Here is a 24469-nt window from a genome sequence, read left to right as displayed (position 1 = left end):
TAAGTTGAACATCCTAGTGTGGTTCCTAGGTTGTTTATTGACTTATCAATCAAGCAAACACACTTGATTGTGGCATCCTCTGCCGTTGAATTCGTTCTTGAGTGGTCCGAGTTTGGGTTCAACTCCGTCGATTCCGTAACGTGTCCTCTAAGATCCTAAGTTGCTTCCGCGACCGGGCAGCGAGACCCTCGACAGCTCAGCGGAGGTCGAAGACCTGATTGACTAACACCAAAGCAACACCAAAATACCACCAAACCCCCGACCAAAAGGCCGAGGACCAGCACGCTCCGCAAATTCCAGAATTTTGGGTTGTCGGGTAGAGTACTTCTAGGATTTTCAAAAATTCAGCCTTGAAGGCATTTTGTCTTGCCTTCTTTTTCAGTCATTAGTCCTAATCTGAGTTTTAGATCGCGTCTAGGCCTTCATTCACCTCCATTCCTTGCTGCTATCTTGTGTCACTTGTTGACTAGTCAAGAACGTACCTTGCGGTGACGCCTAATTTGTTCAACCCGAGCAACCTGCAAGCCAAGGAATTGCTTGGTGAGACTATTAGAGAGTGATACACTTGAGTGAAACACAAGCGTGAGTGACCTATACATTGTACCAAAAAAAAAAGAAGGAGAGAAGAAGTCGTTTGCTTATTTTCTTTTGCAGGTTTACCTAAGCATGTCTAGTGGAGTTGGTGACCAAACAATGGACTTTAAACTACACATGGTGGCCATGATGGAAGAATTCAAGCAGAGTTTGGATGAAGCTTTCGAGCCTCTTCATAGACGCCTTGACCGAATGGTGAATAAGGATGTCAAGAGGAGGGGTTCCCCACAATTTCATCCTGACGTCCAACCTACCTCTTCAAAGTCATTATATTCAAGGAGAAGGGAGGAGGTTCATTCGACAACAAAGCATGCAAATACTTTATCCATAGATGAAGGAGTTAGTTGAGTGCAGGAGACATGTCAACAACTCTCCTCCAACAAAAACTTGAAAAAGAGCGAGTTGAGTATGGTGGTGAGAGTGCACTTGAGGTAAAAGTTGAGGAATGTGAGATTGAAAAAGAGGTAAAAAAATCTGAGGAGATGAGTGAAGCATCAAGTGAGCTGATTGTGCATGGGAAGGCGAGTGTTTATAGTTTTCCTAACGAACTTAACTTTGCCTTGTTTAGTGTTTCTGCTTTTGTACGGATTGAGCGAAGTCGAGTGAAGTTAGTCATGCAATGTTCCATTCCAAAGTTGCTTGTACAATTCACTAGCTTCCATGGAGTTTGTCTTCTAGGAGATAGATCTATTTGGTATCACTTCATGGAACAACCCGAATCTGTCCGCACCAATGGAGAATTAATTCGAACTCCATATTTCTATTCTTGTTTGTTACCCATGGTTCATTCATCATCTTTACCTTCTTTTGAGCATTATTTCCATCCTCACACATGTATTTCCTATGCAGATTTTGAAGGAAAATGTAAAGAGCCATCAATGCAGTCTCAAGTTGAATCGATTGATGGAAGGAATCACGTGTCACAGGGAGTTTTTGCATTTAACTCTTATTCTACACCTTCTTACCACTTAATTAATGACGTTCCATTGCTTATGTATCCAATTTCTGGTTCAAAACAAGCTGAGACTCATTTTGTTTTTGTAGGTTGTAAGGCTGCTCGAAATTTTCCAGCTTTGATTAAAGAGTTGCAACCTGATTTCATGCTTGTGCCAGCTGCTTGTAATCTTCCATGCATGTTCATACATCCAAAAGCTGGTCACCATGAGATCATCTTATCAACTCAAACTGGCGCAAATTCAAGTGACTCGTCTGGAGTGTGACCTTCACTTCATTGCTGCCACTTATGTTGGGTGATGCAGACAAGTGTGTCAATCAAGACCCGAATGTTGTTTTTACCTCACTGGTTCATTCTTCCACGGAAGTGCAACATGAATGGCTCATTGCTCTATCTCCAGATGGGCAAGTAGTGCCAAATCCGCAACAACTAGGGTCGAATTATACTACCTTGCACAATCAGATTCAAGATTTTTCTAAGCTGAATGAGAGTCATCATGAAGATCCCTATCTAGTGCATGCGAAACGTAAGTTGTCAAGTAGTATTAACCCTACATATACTAATTGTGTGATTTGTTTTATGGGTTTGAATTTGACATGCAAACGACCAAGGGTTGATGAGAGAGTTTTGGAGTGCTACATGGAATTTTCACAAGCTTTATACAAGGTGTTTCTTGTCTTGGCGAATGTCCTTGTTCAAGAGCATCACGAGGTTGTCCAAGCGACATGTGACGTGGCTGGTGCTCATTCATCTCGCTCCCACATTGCATGGAGTACCACTTTTTCCCAAGATTTAAGGACAAATCCTTTTCAAGAGGAGGGGAATGATACGAATGAGCAAGCCTCAAAGGGAGGATTGGGCCTCGATTAAGTAGCTCTTGTTGAGCTTAGCTTCGGCCATGTGGGCCTTAGGTCCAATAGTACTTTAGCTAGTCATTAAGCTAGTTAATTAGTAGGTTAGCTTTCGGCCAAGAGAGACCCAATGGGCTGGCCGATTTTCCCTTCATGCTTTCCAAGCTTTATTAGGTTTAGTCAAGGCTATAAATAGCCCTAAAGCTGATGGTACATTTAGTTTTTGCGATGTTATTAATAAAATTCCAGAATTTCGTCTTCCATTAAGCCAAATTCCTCTAGCTTGTGAAAGCTAAGTTGAACATCCTAGTGTGGTTCCTAGGTTGTTTATTGACTTATCAATCAAGCAAACACACTTGATTGTGGCATCCTCTGCCGTTGAATTCGTTCTTGAGTGGTCCGAGTTTGGGTTCAACTCCGTCGATTCCGTAACGTGTCCTCTAAGATCCTAAGTTGCTTCCGCGACCGGGCAGCGAGACCCTCGACAGCTCAGCGGAGGTCGAAGACCTGATTGACTAACACCAAAGCAACACCAAAATACCACCAAACCCCCGACCAAAAGGCCGAGGACCAGCACGCTCCGCAAATTCCAGAATTTTGGGTTGTCGGGTAGAGTACTTCTAGGATTTTCAAAAATTCAGCCTTGAAGGCATTTTGTCTTGCCTTCTTTTTCAGTCATTAGTCCTAATCTGAGTTTTAGATCGCGTCTAGGCCTTCATTCACCTCCATTCCTTGCTGCTATCTTGTGTCACTTGTTGACTAGTCAAGAACGTACCTTGCGGTGACGCCTAATTTGTTCAACCCGAGCAACCTGCAAGCCAAGGAATTGCTTGGTGAGACTATTAGAGAGTGATACACTTGAGTGAAACACAAGCGTGAGTGACCTATACATTGTACCAAAAAAAAAAAGAAGGAGAGAAGAAGTCGTTTGCTTATTTTCTTTTGCAGGTTTACCTAAGCATGTCTAGTGGAGTTGGTGACCAAACAATGGACTTTAAACTACACATGGTGGCCATGATGGAAGAATTCAAGCAGAGTTTGGATGAAGCTTTCGAGCCTCTTCATAGACGCCTTGACCGAATGGTGAATAAGGATGTCAAGAGGAGGGGTTCCCCACAATTTCATCCTGACGTCCAACCTACCTCTTCAAAGTCATTATATTCAAGGAGAAGGGAGGAGGTTCATTCGACAACAAAGCATGCAAATACTTTATCCATAGATGAAGGAGTTAGTTGAGTGCAGGAGACATGTCAACAACTCTCCTCCAACAAAAACTTGAAAAAGAGCGAGTTGAGTATGGTGGTGAGAGTGCACTTGAGGTAAAAGTTGAGGAATGTGAGATTGAAAAAGAGGTAAAAAAATCTGAGGAGATGAGTGAAGCATCAAGTGAGCTGATTGTGCATGGGAAGGCGAGTGTTTATAGTTTTCCTAACGAACTTAACTTTGCCTTGTTTAGTGTTTCTGCTTTTGTACGGATTGAGCGAAGTCGAGTGAAGTTAGTCATGCAATGTTCCATTCCAAAGTTGCTTGTACAATTCACTAGCTTCCATGGAGTTTGTCTTCTAGGAGATAGATCTATTTGGTATCACTTCATGGAACAACCCGAATCTGTCCGCACCAATGGAGAATTAATTCGAACTCCATATTTCTATTCTTGTTTGTTACCCATGGTTCATTCATCATCTTTACCTTCTTTTGAGGATTATTTCCATCCTCACACATGTATTTCCTATGCAGATTTTGAAGGAAAATGTAAAGAGCCATCAATGCAGTCTCAAGTTGAATCGATTGATGGAAGGAATCACGTGTCACAGGGAGTTTTTGCATTTAACTCTTATTCTACACCTTCTTACCACTTAATTAATGACGTTCCATTGCTTATGTATCCAATTTCTGGTTCAAAACAAGCTGAGACTCATTTTGTTTTTGTAGGTTGTAAGGCTGCTCGAAATTTTCCAGCTTTGATTAAAGAGTTGCAACCTGATTTCATGCTTGTGCCAGCTGCTTGTAATCTTCCATGCATATTCATACATCCAAAAGCTGGTCACCATGAGATCATCTTATCAACTCAAACTGGCGCAAATTCAAGTGACTCGTCTGGAGTGTGACCTTCACTTCATTGCTGCCACTTATGTTGGGTGATGCAGACAAGTGTGTCAATCAAGACCCGAATGTTGTTTTTACCTCACTGGTTCATTCTTCCACGGAAGTGCAACATGAATGGCTCATTGCTCTATCTCCAGATGGGCAAGTAGTGCCAAATCAGCAACAACTAGGGTCGAATTATACTACCTTGCACAATCAGATTCAAGATTTTTCTAAGCTGAATGAGAGTCATCACGAAGATCCCTATCTAGTGCATGCGAAACGTAAGTTGTCAAGTAGTATTAACCCTACATATACTAATTGTGTGATTTGTTTTATGGGTTTGAATTTGACATGCAAACGACCAAGGGTTGATGAGAGAGTTTTGGAGTGCTACATGGAATTTTCACAAGCTTTATACAAGGTGTTTCTTGTCTTGGCGAATGTCCTTGTTCAAGAGCATCACGAGGTTGTCCAAGCGACATGTGACGTGGCTGGTGCTCATTCATCTCGCTCCCACATTGCATGGAGTACCACTTTTTCCCAAGATTTAAGGACAAATCCTTTTCAAGAGGAGGGGAATGATACGAATGAGCAAGCCTCAAAGGGAGGATTGGGCCTCGATTAAGTAGCTCTTGTTGAGCTTAGCTTCGGCCATGTGGGCCTTAGGTCCAATAGTACTTTAGCTAGTCATTAAGCTAGTTAATTAGTAGGTTAGCTTTCGGCCAAGAGAGACCCAATGGGCTGGCCGATTTTCCCTTCATGCTTTCCAAGCTTTATTAGGTTTAGTCAAGGCTATAAATAGCCCTAAAGCTGATGGTACATTTAGTTTTTGCGATGTTATTAATAAAATTCCAGAATTTCGTCTTCCATTAAGCCAAATTCCTCTAGCTTGTGAAAGCTAAGTTGAACATCCTAGTGTGGTTCCTAGGTTGTTTATTGACTTATCAATCAAGCAAACACACTTGATTGTGGCATCCTCTGCCGTTGAATTCGTTCTTGAGTGGTCCGAGTTTGGGTTCAACTCCGTCGATTCCGTAACGTGTCCTCTAAGATCCTAAGTTGCTTCCGCGACCGGGCAGCGAGACCCTCGACAGCTCAGCGGAGGTCGAAGACCTGATTGACTAACACCAAAGCAACACCAAAATACCACCAAACCCCCGACCAAAAGGCCGAGGACCAGCACGCTCCGCAAATTCCAGAATTTTGGGTTGTCGGGTAGAGTACTTCTAGGATTTTCAAAAATTCAGCCTTGAAGGCATTTTGTCTTGCCTTCTTTTTCAGTCATTAGTCCTAATCTGAGTTTTAGATCGCGTCTAGGCCTTCATTCACCTCCATTCCTTGCTGCTATCTTGTGTCACTTGTTGACTAGTCAAGAACGTACCTTGCGGTGACGCCTAATTTGTTCAACCCGAGCAACCTGCAAGCCAAGGAATTGCTTGGTGAGACTATTAGAGAGTGATACACTTGAGTGAAACACAAGCGTGAGTGACCTATACATTGTACCAAAAAAAAAAGAAGGAGAGAAGAAGTCGTTTGCTTATTTTCTTTTGCAGGTTTACCTAAGCATGTCTAGTGGAGTTGGTGACCAAACAATGGACTTTAAACTACACATGGTGGCCATGATGGAAGAATTCAAGCAGAGTTTGGATGAAGCTTTCGAGCCTCTTCATAGACGCCTTGACCGAATGGTGAATAAGGATGTCAAGAGGAGGGGTTCCCCACAATTTCATCCTGACGTCCAACCTACCTCTTCAAAGTCATTATATTCAAGGAGAAGGGAGGAGGTTCATTCGACAACAAAGCATGCAAATACTTTATCCATAGATGAAGGAGTTAGTTGAGTGCAGGAGACATGTCAACAACTCTCCTCCAACAAAAACTTGAAAAAGAGCGAGTTGAGTATGGTGGTGAGAGTGCACTTGAGGTAAAAGTTGAGGAATGTGAGATTGAAAAAGAGGTAAAAAAATCTGAGGAGATGAGTGAAGCATCAAGTGAGCTGATTGTGCATGGGAAGGCGAGTGTTTATAGTTTTCCTAACGAACTTAACTTTGCCTTGTTTAGTGTTTCTGCTTTTGTACGGATTGAGCGAAGTCGAGTGAAGTTAGTCATGCAATGTTCCATTCCAAAGTTGCTTGTACAATTCACTAGCTTCCATGGAGTTTGTCTTCTAGGAGATAGATCTATTTGGTATCACTTCATGGAACAACCCGAATCTGTCCGCACCAATGGAGAATTAATTCGAACTCCATATTTCTATTCTTGTTTGTTACCCATGGTTCATTCATCATCTTTACCTTCTTTTGAGCATTATTTCCATCCTCACACATGTATTTCCTATGCAGATTTTGAAGGAAAATGTAAAGAGCCATCAATGCAGTCTCAAGTTGAATCGATTGATGGAAGGAATCACGTGTCACAGGGAGTTTTTGCATTTAACTCTTATTCTACACCTTCTTACCACTTAATTAATGACGTTCCATTGCTTATGTATCCAATTTCTGGTTCAAAACAAGCTGAGACTCATTTTGTTTTTGTAGGTTGTAAGGCTGCTCGAAATTTTCCAGCTTTGATTAAAGAGTTGCAACCTGATTTCATGCTTGTGCCAGCTGCTTGTAATCTTCCATGCATGTTCATACATCCAAAAGCTGGTCACCATGAGATCATCTTATCAACTCAAACTGGCGCAAATTCAAGTGACTCGTCTGGAGTGTGACCTTCACTTCATTGCTGCCACTTATGTTGGGTGATGCAGACAAGTGTGTCAATCAAGACCCGAATGTTGTTTTTACCTCACTGGTTCATTCTTCCACGGAAGTGCAACATGAATGGCTCATTGCTCTATCTCCAGATGGGCAAGTAGTGCCAAATCCGCAACAACTAGGGTCGAATTATACTACCTTGCACAATCAGATTCAAGATTTTTCTAAGCTGAATGAGAGTCATCATGAAGATCCCTATCTAGTGCATGCGAAACGTAAGTTGTCAAGTAGTATTAACCCTACATATACTAATTGTGTGATTTGTTTTATGGGTTTGAATTTGACATGCAAACGACCAAGGGTTGATGAGAGAGTTTTGGAGTGCTACATGGAATTTTCACAAGCTTTATACAAGGTGTTTCTTGTCTTGGCGAATGTCCTTGTTCAAGAGCATCACGAGGTTGTCCAAGCGACATGTGACGTGGCTGGTGCTCATTCATCTCGCTCCCACATTGCATGGAGTACCACTTTTTCCCAAGATTTAAGGACAAATCCTTTTCAAGAGGAGGGGAATGATACGAATGAGCAAGCCTCAAAGGGAGGATTGGGCCTCGATTAAGTAGCTCTTGTTGAGCTTAGCTTCGGCCATGTGGGCCTTAGGTCCAATAGTACTTTAGCTAGTCATTAAGCTAGTTAATTAGTAGGTTAGCTTTCGGCCAAGAGAGACCCAATGGGCTGGCCGATTTTCCCTTCATGCTTTCCAAGCTTTATTAGGTTTAGTCAAGGCTATAAATAGCCCTAAAGCTGATGGTACATTTAGTTTTTGCGATGTTATTAATAAAATTCCAGAATTTCGTCTTCCATTAAGCCAAATTCCTCTAGCTTGTGAAAGCTAAGTTGAACATCCTAGTGTGGTTCCTAGGTTGTTTATTGACTTATCAATCAAGCAAACACACTTGATTGTGGCATCCTCTGCCGTTGAATTCGTTCTTGAGTGGTCCGAGTTTGGGTTCAACTCCGTCGATTCCGTAACGTGTCCTCTAAGATCCTAAGTTGCTTCCGCGACCGGGCAGCGAGACCCTCGACAGCTCAGCGGAGGTCGAAGACCTGATTGACTAACACCAAAGCAACACCAAAATACCACCAAACCCCCGACCAAAAGGCCGAGGACCAGCACGCTCCGCAAATTCCAGAATTTTGGGTTGTCGGGTAGAGTACTTCTAGGATTTTCAAAAATTCAGCCTTGAAGGCATTTTGTCTTGCCTTCTTTTTCAGTCATTAGTCCTAATCTGAGTTTTAGATCGCGTCTAGGCCTTCATTCACCTCCATTCCTTGCTGCTATCTTGTGTCACTTGTTGACTAGTCAAGAACGTACCTTGCGGTGACGCCTAATTTGTTCAACCCGAGCAACTAGCAAGCCAAGGAATTGCTTGGTGAGACTATTAGAGAGTGATACACTTGAGTGAAACACAAGCGTGAGTGACCTATACATTGTACCAAAAAAAAAAGAAGGAGAGAAGAAGTCGTTTGCTTATTTTCTTTTGCAGGTTTACCTAAGCATGTCTAGTGGAGTTGGTGACCAAACAATGGACTTTAAACTACACATGGTGGCCATGATGGAAGAATTCAAGCAGAGTTTGGATGAAGCTTTCGAGCCTCTTCATAGACGCCTTGACCGAATGGTGAATAAGGATGTCAAGAGGAGGGGTTCCCCACAATTTCATCCTGACGTCCAACCTACATCTTCAAAGTCATTATATTCAAGGAGAAGGGAGGAGGTTCATTCGACAACAAAGCATGCAAATACTTTATCCATAGATGAAGGAGTTAGTTGAGTGCAGGAGACATGTCAACAACTCTCCTCCAACAAAAACTTGAAAAAGAGCGAGTTGAGTATGGTGGTGAGAGTGCACTTGAGGTAAAAGTTGAGGAATGTGAGATTGAAAAAGAGGTAAAAAAATCTGAGGAGATGAGTGAAGCATCAAGTGAGCTGATTGTGCATGGGAAGGCGAGTGTTTATAGTTTTCCTAACGAACTTAACTTTGCCTTGTTTAGTGTTTCTGCTTTTGTACGGATTGAGCGAAGTCGAGTGAAGTTAGTCATGCAATGTTCCATTCCAAAGTTGCTTGTACAATTCACTAGCTTCCATGGAGTTTGTCTTCTAGGAGATAGATCTATTTGGTATCACTTCATGGAACAACCCGAATCTGTCCGCACCAGTGGAGAATTAATTCGAACTCCATATTTCTATTCTTGTTTGTTACCCATGGTTCATTCATCATCTTTACCTTCTTTTGAGCATTATTTCCATTCTCACACATGTATTTCCTATGCAGATTTTGAAGGAAAATGTAAAGAGCCATCAATGCAGTCTCAAGTTGAATCGATTGATGGAAGGAATCACGTGTCACAGGGAGTTTTTGCATTTAACTCTTATTCTACACCTTCTTACCACTTAATTAATGACGTTCCATTGCTTATGTATCCAATTTCTGGTTCAAAACAAGCTGAGACTCATTTTGTTTTTGTAGGTTGTAAGGCTGCTCGAAATTTTCCAGCTTTGATTAAAGAGTTGCAACCTGATTTCATGCTTGTGCCAGCTGCTTGTAATCTTCCATGCATGTTCATACATCCAAAAGCTGGTCACCATGAGATCATCTTATCAACTCAAACTGGCGCAAATTCAAGTGACTCGTCTGGAGTGTGACCTTCACTTCATTGCTGCCACTTATGTTGGGTGATGCAGACAAGTGTGTCAATCAAGACCCGAATGTTGTTTTTACCTCACTGGTTCATTCTTCCACGGAAGTGCAACATGAATGGCTCATTGCTCTATCTCCAGATGGGCAAGTAGTGCCAAATCCGCAACAACTAGGGTCGAATTATACTACCTTGCACAATCAGATTCAAGATTTTTCTAAGCTGAATGAGAGTCATCATGAAGATCCCTATCTAGTGCATGCGAAACGTAAGTTGTCAAGTAGTATTAACCCTACATATACTAATTGTGTGATTTGTTTTATGGGTTTGAATTTGACATGCAAACGACCAAGGGTTGATGAGAGAGTTTTGGAGTGCTACATGGAATTTTCACAAGCTTTATACAAGGTGTTTCTTGTCTTGGCGAATGTCCTTGTTCAAGAGCATCACGAGGTTGTCCAAGCGACATGTGACGTGGCTGGTGCTCATTCATCTCGCTCCCACATTGCATGGAGTACCACTTTTTCCCAAGATTTAAGGACAAATCCTTTTCAAGAGGAGGGGAATGATACGAATGAGCAAGCCTCAAAGGGAGGATTGGGCCTCGATTAAGTAGCTCTTGTTGAGCTTAGCTTCGGCCATGTGGGCCTTAGGTCCAATAGTACTTTAGCTAGTCATTAAGCTAGTTAATTAGTAGGTTAGCTTTCGGCCAAGAGAGACCCAATGGGCTGGCCGATTTTCCCTTCATGCTTTCCAAGCTTTATTAGGTTTAGTCAAGGCTATAAATAGCCCTAAAGCTGATGGTACATTTAGTTTTTGCGATGTTATTAATAAAATTCCAGAATTTCGTCTTCCATTAAGCCAAATTCCTCTAGCTTGTGAAAGCTAAGTTGAACATCCTAGTGTGGTTCCTAGGTTGTTTATTGACTTATCAATCAAGCAAACACACTTGATTGTGGCATCCTCTGCCGTTGAATTCGTTCTTGAGTGGTCCGAGTTTGGGTTCAACTCCGTCGATTCCGTAACGTGTCCTCTAAGATCCTAAGTTGCTTCCGCGACCGGGCAGCGAGACCCTCGACAGCTCAGCGGAGGTCGAAGACCTGATTGACTAACACCAAAGCAACACCAAAATACCACCAAACCCCCGACCAAAAGGCCGAGGACCAGCACGCTCCGCAAATTCCAGAATTTTGGGTTGTCGGGTAGAGTACTTCTAGGATTTTCAAAAATTCAGCCTTGAAGGCATTTTGTCTTGCCTTCTTTTTCAGTCATTAGTCCTAATCTGAGTTTTAGATCGCGTCTAGGCCTTCATTCACCTCCATTCCTTGCTGCTATCTTGTGTCACTTGTTGACTAGTCAAGAACGTACCTTGCGGTGACGCCTAATTTGTTCAACCCGAGCAACTAGCAAGCCAAGGAATTGCTTGGTGAGACTATTAGAGAGTGATACACTTGAGTGAAACACAAGCGTGAGTGACCTATACATTGTACCAAAAACAAAAGAAGGAGAGAAGAAGTCGTTTGCTTATTTTCTTTTGCAGGTTTACCTAAGCATGTCTAGTGGAGTTGGTGACCAAACAATGGACTTTAAACTACACATGGTGGCCATGATGGAAGAATTCAAGCAGAGTTTGGATGAAGCTTTCGAGCCTCTTCATAGACGCCTTGACCGAATGGTGAATAAGGATGTCAAGAGGAGGGGTTCCCCACAATTTCATCCTGACGTCCAACCTACCTCTTCAAAGTCATTATATTCAAGGAGAAGGGAGGAGGTTCATTCGACAACAAAGCATGCAAATACTTTATCCATAGATGAAGGAGTTAGTTGAGTGCAGGAGACATGTCAACAACTCTCCTCCAACAAAAACTTGAAAAAGAGCGAGTTGAGTATGGTGGTGAGAGTGCACTTGAGGTAAAAGTTGAGGAATGTGAGATTGAAAAAGAGGTAAAAAAATCTGAGGAGATGAGTGAAGCATCAAGTGAGCTGATTGTGCATGGGAAGGCGAGTGTTTATAGTTTTCCTAACGAACTTAACTTTGCCTTGTTTAGTGTTTCTGCTTTTGTACGGATTGAGCGAAGTCGAGTGAAGTTAGTCATGCAATGTTCCATTCCAAAGTTGCTTGTACAATTCACTAGCTTCCATGGAGTTTGTCTTCTAGGAGATAGATCTATTTGGTATCACTTCATGGAACAACCCGAATCTGTCCGCACCAATGGAGAATTAATTCGAACTCCATATTTCTATTCTTGTTTGTTACCCATGGTTCATTCATCATCTTTACCTTCTTTTGAGGATTATTTCCATCCTCACACATGTATTTCCTATGCAGATTTTGAAGGAAAATGTAAAGAGCCATCAATGCAGTCTCAAGTTGAATCGATTGATGGAAGGAATCACGTGTCACAGGGAGTTTTTGCATTTAACTCTTATTCTACACCTTCTTACCACTTAATTAATGACGTTCCATTGCTTATGTATCCAATTTCTGGTTCAAAACAAGCTGAGACTCATTTTGTTTTTGTAGGTTGTAAGGCTGCTCGAAATTTTCCAGCTTTGATTAAAGAGTTGCAACCTGATTTCATGCTTGTGCCAGCTGCTTGTAATCTTCCATGCATATTCATACATCCAAAAGCTGGTCACCATGAGATCATCTTATCAACTCAAACTGGCGCAAATTCAAGTGACTCGTCTGGAGTGTGACCTTCACTTCATTGCTGCCACTTATGTTGGGTGATGCAGACAAGTGTGTCAATCAAGACCCGAATGTTGTTTTTACCTCACTGGTTCATTCTTCCACGGAAGTGCAACATGAATGGCTCATTGCTCTATCTCCAGATGGGCAAGTAGTGCCAAATCAGCAACAACTAGGGTCGAATTATACTACCTTGCACAATCAGATTCAAGATTTTTCTAAGCTGAATGAGAGTCATCACGAAGATCCCTATCTAGTGCATGCGAAACGTAAGTTGTCAAGTAGTATTAACCCTACATATACTAATTGTGTGATTTGTTTTATGGGTTTGAATTTGACATGCAAACGACCAAGGGTTGATGAGAGAGTTTTGGAGTGCTACATGGAATTTTCACAAGCTTTATACAAGGTGTTTCTTGTCTTGGCGAATGTCCTTGTTCAAGAGCATCACGAGGTTGTCCAAGCGACATGTGACGTGGCTGGTGCTCATTCATCTCGCTCCCACATTGCATGGAGTACCACTTTTTCCCAAGATTTAAGGACAAATCCTTTTCAAGAGGAGGGGAATGATACGAATGAGCAAGCCTCAAAGGGAGGATTGGGCCTCGATTAAGTAGCTCTTGTTGAGCTTAGCTTCGGCCATGTGGGCCTTAGGTCCAATAGTACTTTAGCTAGTCATTAAGCTAGTTAATTAGTAGGTTAGCTTTCGGCCAAGAGAGACCCAATGGGCTGGCCGATTTTCCCTTCATGCTTTCCAAGCTTTATTAGGTTTAGTCAAGGCTATAAATAGCCCTAAAGCTGATGGTACATTTAGTTTTTGCGATGTTATTAATAAAATTCCAGAATTTCGTCTTCCATTAAGCCAAATTCCTCTAGCTTGTGAAAGCTAAGTTGAACATCCTAGTGTGGTTCCTAGGTTGTTTATTGACTTATCAATCAAGCAAACACACTTGATTGTGGCATCCTCTGCCGTTGAATTCGTTCTTGAGTGGTCCGAGTTTGGGTTCAACTCCGTCGATTCCGTAACGTGTCCTCTAAGATCCTAAGTTGCTTCCGCGACCGGGCAGCGAGACCCTCGACAGCTCAGCGGAGGTCGAAGACCTGATTGACTAACACCAAAGCAACACCAAAATACCACCAAACCCCTGACCAAAAGGCCGAGGACCAGCACGCTCCGCAAATTCCAGAATTTTGGGTTGTCGGGTAGAGTACTTCTAGGATTTTCAAAAATTCAGCCTTGAAGGCATTTTGTCTTGCCTTCTTTTTCAGTCATTAGTCCTAATCTGAGTTTTAGATCGCGTCTAGGCCTTCATTCACCTCCATTCCTTGCTGCTATCTTGTGTCACTTGTTGACTAGTCAAGAACGTACCTTGCGGTGACGCCTAATTTGTTCAACCCGAGCAACTAGCAAGCCAAGGAATTGCTTGGTGAGACTATTAGAGAGTGATACACTTGAGTGAAACACAAGCGTGAGTGACCTATACATTGTACCAAAAAAAAAAGAAGGAGAGAAGAAGTCGTTTGCTTATTTTCTTTTGCAGGTTTACCTAAGCATGTCTAGTGGAGTTGGTGACCAAACAATGGACTTTAAACTACACATGGTGGCCATGATGGAAGAATTCAAGCAGAGTTTGGATGAAGCTTTCGAGCCTCTTCATAGACGCCTTGACCGAATGGTGAATAAGGATGTCAAGAGGAGGGGTTCCCCACAATTTCATCCTGACGTCCAACCTACCTCTTCAAAGTCATTATATTCAAGGAGAAGGGAGGAGGTTCATTCGACAACAAAGCATGCAAATACTTTATCCATAGATGAAGGAGTTAGTTGAGTGCAGGAGACATGTCAACAACTCTCCTCCAACAAAAACTTGAAAAAGAGCGAGTTGAGTATGGTGGTGAGAGTGCACTTGAGGTAAAAGTTGAGGAATGTGAGATTGAAAAAGAGGTAAAAAAATCTGAGGAGATGAGTGAAGCATCAAGTGAGCTGATTGTGCATGGGAAGGCGAGTGTTTATAGTTTTCCTAACGAACTTAACTTTGCCTTGTTTAGTGTTTCTGCTTTTGTACGGATTGAGCGAAGTCGAGTGAAGTTAGTCATGCAATGTTCCATTCCAAAGTTGCTTGTACAATTCACTAGCTTCCATGGAGTTTGTCTTCTAGGAGATAGATCTATTTGGTATCACTTCATGGAACAACCCGAATCTGTCCGCACCAATGGAGAATTAATTCGAACTCCATATTTCTATTCTTGTTTGTTACCCATGGTTCATTCATCATCTTTACCTTCTTTTGAGCATTATTTCCATCCTCACACATGTATTTCCTATGCAGATTTTGAAGGAAAATGTAAAGAGCCATCAATGCAGTCTCAAGTTGAATCGATTGATGGAAGGAATCACGTGTCACAGGGAGTTTTTGCATTTAACTCTTATTCTACACCTTCTTACCACTTAATTAATGACGTTCCATTGCTTATGTATCCAATTTCTGGTTCAAAACAAGCTGAGACTCATTTTGTTTTTGTAGGTTGTAAGGCTGCTCGAAATTTTCCAGCTTTGATTAAAGAGTTGCAACCTGATTTCATGCTTGTGCCAGCTGCTTGTAATCTTCCATGCATGTTCATACATCCAAAAGCTGGTCACCATGAGATCATCTTATCAACTCAAACTGGCGCAAATTCAAGTGACTCGTCTGGAGTGTGACCTTCACTTCATTGCTGCCACTTATGTTGGGTGATGCAGACAAGTGTGTCAATCAAGACCCGAATGTTGTTTTTACCTCACTGGTTCATTCTTCCACGGAAGTGCAACATGAATGGCTCATTGCTCTATCTCCAGATGGGCAAGTAGTGCCAAATCCGCAACAACTAGGGTCGAATTATACTACCTTGCACAATCAGATTCAAGATTTTTCTAAGCTGAATGAGAGTCATCATGAAGATCCCTATCTAGTGCATGCGAAACGTAAGTTGTCAAGTAGTATTAACCCTACATATACTAATTGTGTGATTTGTTTTATGGGTTTGAATTTGACATGCAAACGACCAAGGGTTGATGAGAGAGTTTTGGAGTGCTACATGGAATTTTCACAAGCTTTATACAAGGTGTTTCTTGTCTTGGCGAATGTCCTTGTTCAAGAGCATCACGAGGTTGTCCAAGCGACATGTGACGTGGCTGGTGCTCATTCATCTCGCTCCCACATTGCATGGAGTACCACTTTTTCCCAAGATTTAAGGACAAATCCTTTTCAAGAGGAGGGGAATGATACGAATGAGCAAGCCTCAAAGGGAGGATTGGGCCTCGATTAAGTAGCTCTTGTTGAGCTTAGCTTCGGCCATGTGGGCCTTAGGTCCAATAGTACTTTAGCTAGTCATTAAGCTAGTTAATTAGTAGGTTAGCTTTCGGCCAAGAGAGACCCAATGGGCTGGCCGATTTTCCCTTCATGCTTTCCAAGCTTTATTAGGTTTAGTCAAGGCTATAAATAGCCCTAAAGCTGATGGTACATTTAGTTTTTGCGATGTTATTAATAAAATTCCAGAATTTCGTCTTCCATTAAGCCAAATTCCTCTAGCTTGTGAAAGCTAAGTTGAACATCCTAGTGTGGTTCCTAGGTTGTTTATTGACTTATCAATCAAGCAAACACACTTGATTGTGGCATCCTCTGCCGTTGAATTCGTTCTTGAGTGGTCCGAGTTTGGGTTCAACTCCGTCGATTCCGTAACGTGTCCTCTAAGATCCTAAGTTGCTTCCGCGACCGGGCAGCGAGACCCTCGACAGCTCAGCGGAGGTCGAAGACCTGATTGACTAACACCAAAGCAACACCAAAATACCACCAAACCCCCGACCAAAAGGCCGAGGACCAGCACGCTCCGCAAATTCCAGAATTTTGGGTTGTCGGGTAGAGTACTTCTAGGATTTTCAAAAATTCAGCCTTGAAGGCATTTTGTCTTGCCTTCTTTTTCAGTCATTAGTCCTAATCTGAGTTTTAGATCGCGTCTAGGCCTTCATTCACCTCCATTCCTTGCTGCTATCTTGTGTCACTTGTTGACTAGTCAAGAACGTACCTTGCGGTGACGCCTAATTTGTTCAACCCGAGCAACTAGCAAGCCAAGGAATTGCTTGGTGAGACTATTAGAGAGTGATACACTTGAGTGAAACACAAGCGTGAGTGACCTATACATTGTACCAAAAAAAAAAGAAGGAGAGAAGAAGTCGTTTGCTTATTTTCTTTTGCAGGTTTACCTAAGCATGTCTAGTGGAGTTGGTGACCAAACAATGGACTTTAAACTACACATGGTGGCCATGATGGAAGAATTCAAGCAGAGTTTGGATGAAGCTTTCGAGCCTCTTCATAGACGCCTTGACCGAATGGTGAATAAGGATGTCAAGAGGAGGGGTTCCCCACAATTTCATCCTGACGTCCAACCTACCTCTTCAAAGTCATTATATTCAAGGAGAAGGGAGGAGGTTCATTCGACAACAAAGCATGCAAATACTTTATCCATAGATGAAGGAGTTAGTTGAGTGCAGGAGACATGTCAACAACTCTCCTCCAACAAAAACTTGAAAAAGAGCGAGTTGAGTATGGTGGTGAGAGTGCACTTGAGGTAAAAGTTGAGGAATGTGAGATTGAAAAAGAGGTAAAAAAATCTGAGGAGATGAGTGAAGCATCAAGTGAGCTGATTGTGCATGGGAAGGCGAGTGTTTATAGTTTTCCTAACGAACTTAACTTTGCCTTGTTTAGTGTTTCTGCTTTTGTACGGATTGAGCGAAGTCGAGTGAAGTTAGTCATGCAATGTTCCATTCCAAAGTTGCTTGTACAATTCACTAGCTTCCATGGAGTTTGTCTTCTAGGAGATAGATCTATTTGGTATCACTTCATGGAACAACCCGAATCTGTCCGCACCAATGGAGAATTAATTCGAACTCCATATTTCTATTCTTGTTTGTTACCCATGGTTCATTCATCATCTTTACCTTCTTTTGAGCATTATTTCCATCCTCACACATGTATTTCCTATGCAGATTTTGAAGGAAAATGTAAAGAGCCATCAATGCAGTCTCAAGTTGAATCGATTGATGGAAGGAATCACGTGTCACAGGGAGTTTTTGCATTTAACTCTTATTCTACACCTTCTTACCACTTAATTAATGACGTTCCATTGCTTATGTATCCAATTTCTGGTTCAAAACAAGCTGAGACTCATTTTGTTTTTGTAGGTTGTAAGGCTGCTCGAAATTTTCCAGCTTTGATTAAAGAGTTGCAACCTGATTTCATGCTTGTGCCAGCTGCTTGTAATCTTCCATGCATGTTCATACATCCAAAAGCTGGTCACCATGAGATCATCTTATCAACTCAAACTGGCGCAAATTCAAGTGACTCGTCTGGAGTGTGACCTTCACTTCATTGCTGCCACTTATGTTGGGTGATGCAGACAAGTGTGTCAATCAAGACCCGAATGTTGTTTTTACCTCACTGGTTCATTCTTCCACGGAAGTGCAACATGAATGGCTCATTGCTCTATCTCCAGATGGGCAAGTAGTGCCAAATCCGCAACAACTAGGGTCGAATTATACTACCTTGCACAATCAGATTCAAGATTTTTCTAAGCTGAATGAGAGTCATCACGAAGATCCCTATCTAGTGCATGCGAAACGTAAGTTGTCAAGTAGTATTAACCCTACATATACTAATTGTGTGATTTGTTTTATGGGTTTGAATTTGACATGCAAACGACCAAGGGTTGATGAGAGAGTTTTGGAGTGCTACATGGAATTTTCACAAGCTTTATACAAGGTGTTTCTTGTCTTGGCGAATGTCCTTGTTCAAGAGCATCACGAGGTTGTCCAAGCGACATGTGACGTGGCTGGTGCTCATTCATCTCGCTCCCACATTGCATGGAGTACCACTTTTTCCCAAGATTTAAGGACAAATCCTTTTCAAGAGGAGGGGAATGATACGAATGAGCAAGCCTCAAAGGGAGGATTGGGCCTCGATTAAGTAGCTCTTGTTGAGCTTAGCTTCGGCCATGTGGGCCTTAGGTCCAATAGTACTTTAGCTAGTCATTAAGCTAGTTAATTAGTAGGTTAGCTTTCGGCCAAGAGAGACCCAATGGGCTGGCCGATTTTCCCTTCATGCTTTCCAAGCTTTATTAGGTTTAGTCAAGGCTATAAATAGCCCTAAAGCTGATGGTACATTTAGTTTTTGCGATGTTATTAATAAAATTCCAGAATTTCGTCTTCCATTAAGCCAAATTCCTCTAGCTTGTGAAAGCTAAGTTGAACATCCTAGTGTGGTTCCTAGGTTGTTTATTGACTTATCAATCAAGCAAACACACTTGATTGTGGCATCCTCTGCCGTTGAATTCGTTCTTGAGTGGTCCGAGTTTGGGTTCAACTCCGTCGATTCCGTAACGTGTCCTCTAAGATCCTAAGTTGCTTCCGCGACCGGGCAGCGAGACCCTCGACAGCTCAGCGGAGGTCGAAGACCTGATTGACTAACACCAAAGCAACACCAAAATACCACCAAACCCCCGACCAAAAGGCCGAGGACCAGCACGCTCCGCAAATTCCAGAATTTTGGGTTGTCGGGTAGAGTACTTCTAGGATTTTCAAAAATTCAGCCTTGAAGGCATTTTGTCTTGCCTTCTTTTTCAGTCATTAGTCCTAATCTGAGTTTTAGATCGCGTCTAGGCCTTCATTCACCTCCATTCCTTGCTGCTATCTTGTGTCACTTGTTGACTAGTCAAGAACGTACCTTGCGGTGACGCCTAATTTGTTCAACCCGAGCAACTAGCAAGCCAAGGAATTGCTTGGTGAGACTATTAGAGAGTGATACACTTGAGTGAAACACAAGCGTGAGTGACCTATACATTGTACCAAAAAAAAAAGAAGGAGAGAAGAAGTCGTTTGCTTATTTTCTTTTGCAGGTTTACCTAAGCATGTCTAGTGGAGTTGGTGACCAAACAATGGACTTTAAACTACACATGGTGGCCATGATGGAAGAATTCAAGCAGAGTTTGGATGAAGCTTTCGAGCCTCTTCATAGACGCCTTGACCGAATGGTGAATAAGGATGTCAAGAGGAGGGGTTCCCCACAATTTCATCCTGACGTCCAACCTACCTCTTCAAAGTCATTATATTCAAGGAGAAGGGAGGAGGTTCATTCGACAACAAAGCATGCAAATACTTTATCCATAGATGAAGGAGTTAGTTGAGTGCAGGAGACATGTCAACAACTCTCCTCCAACAAAAACTTGAAAAAGAGCGAGTTGAGTATGGTGGTGAGAGTGCACTTGAGGTAAAAGTTGAGGAATGTGAGATTGAAAAAGAGGTAAAAAAATCTGAGGAGATGAGTGAAGCATCAAGTGAGCTGATTGTGCATGGGAAGGCGAGTGTTTATAGTTTTCCTAACGAACTTAACTTTGCCTTGTTTAGTGTTTCTGCTTTTGTACGGATTGAGCGAAGTCGAGTGAAGTTAGTCATGCAATGTTCCATTCCAAAGTTGCTTGTACAATTCACTAGCTTCCATGGAGTTTGTCTTCTAGGAGATAGATCTATTTGGTATCACTTCATGGAACAACCCGAATCTGTCCGCACCAGTGGAGAATTAATTCGAACTCCATATTTCTATTCTTGTTTGTTACCCATGGTTCATTCATCATCTTTACCTTCTTTTGAGCATTATTTCCATCCTCACACATGTATTTCCTATGCAGATTTTGAAGGAAAATGTAAAGAGCCATCAATGCAGTCTCAAGTTGAATCGATTGATGGAAGGAATCACGTGTCACAGGGAGTTTTTGCATTTAACTCTTATTCTACACCTTCTTACCACTTAATTAATGACGTTCCATTGCTTATGTATCCAATTTCTGGTTCAAAACAAGCTGAGACTCATTTTGTTTTTGTAGGTTGTAAGGCTGCTCGAAATTTTCCAGCTTTGATTAAAGAGTTGCAACCTGATTTCATGCTTGTGCCAGCTGCTTGTAATCTTCCATGCATGTTCATACATCCAAAAGCTGGTCACCATGAGATCATCTTATCAACTCAAACTGGCGCAAATTCAAGTGACTCGTCTGGAGTGTGACCTTCACTTCATTGCTGCCACTTATGTTGGGTGATGCAGACAAGTGTGTCAATCAAGACCCGAATGTTGTTTTTACCTCACTGGTTCATTCTTCCACGGAAGTGCAACATGAATGGCTCATTGCTCTATCTCCAGATGGGCAAGTAGTGCCAAATCGGCAACAACTAGGGTCGAATTATACTACCTTGCACAATCAGATTCAAGATTTTTCTAAGCTGAATGAGAGTCATCACGAAGATCCCTATCTAGTGCATGCGAAACGTAAGTTGTCAAGTAGTATTAACCCTACATATACTAATTGTGTGATTTGTTTTATGGGTTTGAATTTGACATGCAAACGACCAAGGGTTGATGAGAGAGTTTTGGAGTGCTACATGGAATTTTCACAAGCTTTATACAAGGTGTTTCTTGTCTTGGCGAATGTCCTTGTTCAAGAGCATCACGAGGTTGTCCAAGCGACATGTGACGTGGCTGGTGCTCATTCATCTCGCTCCCACATTGCATGGAGTACCACTTTTTCCCAAGATTTAAGGACAAATCCTTTTCAAGAGGAGGGGAATGATACGAATGAGCAAGCCTCAAAGGGAGGATTGGGCCTCGATTAAGTAGCTCTTGTTGAGCTTAGCTTCGGCCATGTGGGCCTTAGGTCCAATAGTACTTTAGCTAGTCATTAAGCTAGTTAATTAGTAGGTTAGCTTTCGGCCAAGAGAGACCCAATGGGCTGGCCGATTTTCCCTTCATGCTTTCCAAGCTTTATTAGGTTTAGTCAAGGCTATAAATAGCCCTAAAGCTGATGGTACATTTAGTTTTTGCGATGTTATTAATAAAATTCCAGAATTTCGTCTTCCATTAAGCCAAATTCCTCTAGCTTGTGAAAGCTAAGTTGAACATCCTAGTGTGGTTCCTAGGTTGTTTATTGACTTATCAATCAAGCAAACACACTTGATTGTGGCATCCTCTGCCGTTGAATTCGTTCTTGAGTGGTCCGAGTTTGGGTTCAACTCCGTCGATTCCGTAACGTGTCCTCTAAGATCCTAAGTTGCTTCCGCGACCGGGCAGCGAGACCCTCGACAGCTCAGCGGAGGTCGAAGACCTGATTGACTAACACCAAAGCAACACCAAAATACCACCAAACCCCCGACCAAAAGGCCGAGGACCAGCACGCTCCGCAAATTCCAGAATTTTGGGTTGTCGGGTAGAGTACTTCTAGGATTTTCAAAAATTCAGCCTTGAAGGCATTTTGTCTTGCCTTCTTTTTCAGTCATTAGTCCTAATCTGAGTTTTAGATCGCGTCTAGGCCTTCATTCACCTCCATTCCTTGCTGCTATCTTGTGTCACTTGTTGACTAGTCAAGAACGTACCTTGCGGTGACGCCTAATTTGTTCAACCCGAGCAACTAGCAAGCCAAGGAATTGCTTGGTGAGACTATTAGAGAGTGATACACTTGAGTGAAACACAAGCGTGAGTGACCTATACATTGTACCAAAAAAAAAAGAAGGAGAGAAGAAGTCGTTTGCTTATTTTCTTTTGCAGGTTTACCTAAGCATGTCTAGTGGAGTTGGTGACCAAACAATGGACTTTAAACTACACATGGTGGCCATGATGGAAGAATTCAAGCAGAGTTTGGATGAAGCTTTCGAGCCTCTTCATAGACGCCTTGACCGAATGGTGAATAAGGATGTCAAGAGGAGGGGTTCCCCACAATTTCATCCTGACGTCCAACCTACCTCTTCAAAGTCATTATATTCAAGGAGAAGGGAGGAGGTTCATTCGACAACAAAGCATGCAAATACTTTATCCATAGATGAAGGAGTTAGTTGAGTGCAGGAGACATGTCAACAACTCTCCTCCAACAAAAACTTGAAAAAGAGCGAGTTGAGTATGGTGGTGAGAGTGCACTTGAGGTAAAAGTTGAGGAATGTGAGATTGAAAAAGAGGTAAAAAAATCTGAGGAGATGAGTGAAGCATCAAGTGAGCTGATTGTGCATGGGAAGGCGAGTGTTTATAGTTTTCCTAACGAACTTAACTTTGCCTTGTTTAGTGTTTCTGCTTTTGTACGGATTGAGCGAAGTCGAGTGAAGTTAGTCATGCAATGTTCCATTCCAAAGTTGCTTGTACAATTCACTAGCTTCCATGGAGTTTGTCTTCTAGGAGATAGATCTATTTGGTATCACTTCATGGAACAACCCGAATCTGTCCGCACCAGTGGAGAATTAATTCGAACTCCATATTTCTATTCTTGTTTGTTACCCATGGTTCATTCATCATCTTTACCTTCTTTTGAGCATTATTTCCATCCTCACACATGTATTTCCTATGCAGATTTTGAAGGAAAATGTAAAGAGCCATCAATGCAGTCTCAAGTTGAATCGATTGATGGAAGGAATCACGTGTCACAGGGAGTTTTTGCATTTAACTCTTATTCTACACCTTCTTACCACTTAATTAATGACGTTCCATTGCTTATGTATCCAATTTCTGGTTCAAAACAAGCTGAGACTCATTTTGTTTTTGTAGGTTGTAAGGCTGCTCGAAATTTTCCAGCTTTGATTAAAGAGTTGCAACCTGATTTCATGCTTGTGCCAGCTGCTTGTAATCTTCCATGCATGTTCATACATCCAAAAGCTGGTCACCATGAGATCATCTTATCAACTCAAACTGGCGCAAATTCAAGTGACTCGTCTGGAGTGTGACCTTCACTTCATTGCTGCCACTTATGTTGGGTGATGCAGACAAGTGTGTCAATCAAGACCCGAATGTTGTTTTTACCTCACTGGTTCATTCTTCCACGGAAGTGCAACATGAATGGCTCATTGCTCTATCTCCAGATGGGCAAGTAGTGCCAAATCGGCAACAACTAGGGTCGAATTATACTACCTTGCACAATCAGATTCAAGATTTTTCTAAGCTGAATGAGAGTCATCACGAAGATCCCTATCTAGTGCATGCGAAACGTAAGTTGTCAAGTAGTATTAACCCTACATATACTAATTGTGTGATTTGTTTTATGGGTTTGAATTTGACATGCAAACGACCAAGGGTTGATGAGAGAGTTTTGGAGTGCTACATGGAATTTTCACAAGCTTTATACAAGGTGTTTCTTGTCTTGGCGAATGTCCTTGTTCAAGAGCATCACGAGGTTGTCCAAGCGACATGTGACGTGGCTGGTGCTCATTCATCTCGCTCCCACATTGCATGGAGTACCACTTTTTCCCAAGATTTAAGGACAAATCCTTTTCAAGAGGAGGGGAATGATACGAATGAGCAAGCCTCAAAGGGAGGATTGGGCCTCGATTAAGTAGCTCTTGTTGAGCTTAGCTTCGGCCATGTGGGCCTTAGGTCCAATAGTACTTTAGCTAGTCATTAAGCTAGTTAATTAGTAGGTTAGCTTTCGGCCAAGAGAGACCCAATGGGCTGGCCGATTTTCCCTTCATGCTTTCCAAGCTTTATTAGGTTTAGTCAAGGCTATAAATAGCCCTAAAGCTGATGGTACATTTAGTTTTTGCGATGTTATTAATAAAATTCCAGAATTTCGTCTTCCATTAAGCCAAATTCCTCTAGCTTGTGAAAGCTAAGTTGAACATCCTAGTGTGGTTCCTAGGTTGTTTATTGACTTATCAATCAAGCAAACACACTTGATTGTGGCATCCTCTGCCGTTGAATTCGTTCTTGAGTGGTCCGAGTTTGGGTTCAACTCCGTCGATTCCGTAACGTGTCCTCTAAGATCCTAAGTTGCTTCCGCGACCGGGCAGCGAGACCCTCGACAGCTCAGCGGAGGTCGAAGACCTGATTGACTAACACCA

The sequence above is a fragment of the Coffea arabica genome, chromosome 7e (genome assembly GCF_036785885.1).
Source record: "Coffea arabica cultivar ET-39 chromosome 7e, Coffea Arabica ET-39 HiFi, whole genome shotgun sequence".
Classification (NCBI taxonomy): Eukaryota; Viridiplantae; Streptophyta; class Magnoliopsida; order Gentianales; family Rubiaceae; genus Coffea; species Coffea arabica.
This window is presented reverse-complemented; position numbering follows the sequence as displayed.